This window comes from Lolium rigidum, chromosome 3, assembly GCF_022539505.1.
Source record: "Lolium rigidum isolate FL_2022 chromosome 3, APGP_CSIRO_Lrig_0.1, whole genome shotgun sequence".
NCBI classification, from domain to species: domain Eukaryota; kingdom Viridiplantae; phylum Streptophyta; class Magnoliopsida; order Poales; family Poaceae; genus Lolium; species Lolium rigidum.
Genome location: NC_061510.1, coordinates 335,851,094 through 335,855,071, shown reverse-complemented (window position 1 = coordinate 335,855,071; position 3,978 = coordinate 335,851,094).

Here is a 3,978-nt window from a genome sequence, read left to right as displayed (position 1 = left end):
TCAATTACTACATGTAGCATTTCCCGTTTCCAACCATATAACAATTAACGGCGGTTTCAACCTTCACCATGAACATTAAAAGCTAAGAACACATGTGTTCATATGAACCAGCGGAGCGTGTCTCTCTCCCACACAAGCATTTATTGAAACAAAATCAAAAACAAGAAACATACAGACGCTCCAAGTAAAGTACATAAGATGTGACCGAATAAAAATATAGTTTCAAGAGAAGGAACCTGATAATTTGTCGATGAAGAAGGGGATGCCTTGGGCATCCCCAAGCTTAGACGCTTGAGTCTTCTTTAAATATGCAGGGGTGAACCACCGGGCATCCCCAAGCTTAGAGCTTTCACTCTTCTTGATCATAGTATATCATCCTCCTCTCTTGACCCTTGAAAACTTCCTCCACACCAAACTCGAAACAACTCATTAGAGGGTTAGTGCACAATAAAAATTAACATGTTCACAGGTGACACAATCATTCTTAACACTTCCGGACATTGCATAAAGCTACTTGGACATTAATGGAACAAAGAAATTCATCCAACATAGCAAAAGAGGCAATGCGAAATAAAAGGCAGAATCTGTCAAAACAGAACAGTCAGTAAAGATGGATTTTATTGAAGCACCAGACTTGCTCAAATGAAAATGCCCAAATTGAATGAAAGTTGCGTACATATCTGAGGATCACTCACGTAAATTGGCTTAATTTTCTGAGTTACCTACAGAGAATTAGACCCAGATTTGTGACAGACAAAGAAATCTGTTTCACGCGCAGTAATCCAAATCTAGTATCAACCTTGCTATCAACGACTTTACTTGGCACAACAAAACACAAAACTAAGATAAGGAGAAGTTGCTACAGTAGTAAACAACTTCCAAGACACAAATATAAAACAAAGTACTATAGCAAAATAACACATGGGTTATCTCCCAAGAAGTTCTTTCTTTTTAGCCATTAAGATGGGCTCAGCAGTTTTAATGATGCACTCGCAAGAAATAGTATTGGAAGCAAAAGAGAGCATAAAGAGGCAAATTCAAAACAAATTTAAGTCTAACAAGCTTCCTATGCATAGGAACCTTGTAAATAAACAAGTTCATGAAGAGCAAAGTGACAAGCATAGGAAGATAAAACAAGTGTAGCTTAAAAAATTTAAGCACATAGAGAGGCATTTTAGTAACATGAAAATTTCTACGACCATATTTTCCTCTCTCATAATAACTTTCAGTAGCAACATGAGCAAACTCAACAATATAACTATCACATAAAGCATTCTTATCATGAGTCTCATGCATAAAATTATTACTCTCCACATAGGCATAATCAATTTTATTAGTTGTAGTGGGAGCAAATTCAACAAAGTAGCTATCATTATTATTCTCATCAAGTGTAGGAGGCATAGTATAATCACAACAAAATTTACTCTCCATAGTAGGTGGCACCAAAAGACCACTATCATTATAATCATCATAAATAGGAGGCAAAGTATCATCAAAGAAAATTTTCTCCTCAATGCTTGGGGGACTAAAAAGATCATGAAAACTAGCTTCCCCAAGCTTAGAACTTTCTATATCATTATCAACAATGGTATTCAAATTATTCATGCTAATATGTTCCATGGGTTTTTTAATTTTTGCATCAAACCATCCATGTCTTAAATCAGGAAATAGAATAAGAAGCTCATTTTTGTCCATTATGCCAAACTAGTGTAAACAAGAAACAAAAAGATGCAATTGCAGGATCTAAAGGAAATAGCTTTGAGTACTTACAACGGCGAAAATAGCTTAGTAGCCGAGATCCGGAGTGTGAGTACCTTTTACCTTTCCTCCCCGGCAACGGCGCCAGAAAATAGCTTGATGTCTACGGGAGCTTCTATTCTTGTAGACAGTGTTGGGCCTCCAAGAGCGGAGGTTTGTAGAACAGCAGCAAGTTTCCCTTAAGTGGATCACCCAAGGTTTATCGAACTCAGGGAGGAAGAGGTCAAAGATATCCCTCTCATGCAACCCTGCAACCACAAAGCAAGAAGTCTCTTGTGTCCCCAACACACCTAATAGGTGCACTAGTTCGGCGAAGAGATAGTGAAATACAGGTGGTATAAATAAGCGAGTAGCAGTGGCAACGGCACCGAGAAAGTGCTTTGCCCGGGACGATAAACAAGCAGTAGTAACGCAGCGGTAGTAACGCAGTAAAACGAGTAAACAAGCAGCGATAGCGATATTTAGGAACAAGGCCTAGGGATCATACTTTCACTAGTGGACACTCTCAACATTGATCGCATAATAAATAACTCTTTCTCATATGTGCTACATACACTCTTTTGTTGGATGATGAACACATTGCGTAGGATTACACGAACCCTCAATGCCGGAGTTAACAAGCTCCACAATTCAATGTTCATATTTAAATAACCTTAGAGCATAATAGATCATTGCAAAATAAACCAAGAACTAACATAGTGCACACACTGTCCACATTACACTATGAAGGAGGGATAGATCACATCAATACTATCATAATGATAATTAACTCCACAATCTACAAGAGATCATGATCATAGCCTACGACAAGAACCACACGGTGCACACACTAGTCACCTTTACACCATGCAGGAGGAATAGACTACTTTAATAATATCACATGAGTAGCACACAACTAGTAGCGATACAAAGCTCATCATATGGATCTCAATCATGTAAAGCAGCTCATGAGATCATTGTATTGAAGTACATAGGAGAGAGATTAACCACATAGCTACCGGTACAGCCCCGAGCCTCGATGGAGAACTACTCCCTCCTCATGGGAGACAACAGCGTTGATGAAGATGGCGGTGGTGTTGATGGAGAAGCCTTCCGGGGCACTTCCCCGTCCCGGCGGCGTGCCGGAACAGAGACTCCTGTCCCCCAGATCTTGGCTTCGCGATGGCGGCGGCTCTGGAAGGTTTCTCGTACCGTGGTTTTTTTCGTATCGAGGTTTTAGGTCTGGGACCTTTATATAGGCGAAGAGGCGGCGTCAGAAGGTCGAAGGGGCGACGACACCATAGGGCCGCGCGGCCAGGGGGTGGGCCGCGCCACCCTATCATCTGGGGCCTGTGTGCCCCCCCCCCCCCCCCTCTGGCGACTCTCGAGTGTTCTGGATGCTTCCGGGCAAAATAGAAACCTGGGCGTTGATTTCGTCCAATTCCGAGAATATTTCGTTAATAGGATTTCTGAAACCAAAAACAGCAGAAAACAGGAACTGGCACTTCGGCATCTCGTCTATAGGTTAGTTCCGGAAAACGCATAAATATGACATAAAGTATGCATAAAACATGTAGATATCATCAATAATGTGGCATGGAACATAAGAAATTATCGATACGTCGGAGACGTATCACTGGGTGCACATGATCTTGCGAGACATGATGCAGGGGTGGGAACCCGTAGAAGTCCCAACGGTAATGAGGTCTATGATGGGTTGCAGCTGCCGGCGTAGGAATGTATGGTAGAGCCATGCATTGACGTCGTGGTCGGGGTCCATCCTGAAATCTATGGGAATAATGGGACCGACGTGGACCCAGGGTCGGAGTCTGCAACAAAGTGTGGGTGTTCGAGGTATCGGAGGAACATGATTGGCTAGACCTTATACCGGGCCTCACACCATAGGAATTGTGGACGGGAAAGCTGCCCGGTTGGCACCAAGGTTAAGATCTCTTATGGGTAAAGCAACACACCTCTGCGAGTGTAAAGAACCGTGACCTGTCACTCCTCGTTCCGGGATATGGAACTGCGAACGCGGCCGGAAAGGAGCTCCATGAAGTTCTAGTAAACCGGTGAAGGCTGACGGATATAGCTCTTTAAAATAAAAGCAATCTCTTGAAGAAATGTTTATCAAAACCTGCATTGGTATTAGACTTTCTGGTCTAATATCATAGCTAGTGCATTAAACACCTCTTATCTATAATGAACTTGTTGAGTACGCTCGTACTCATCCCACTCTTA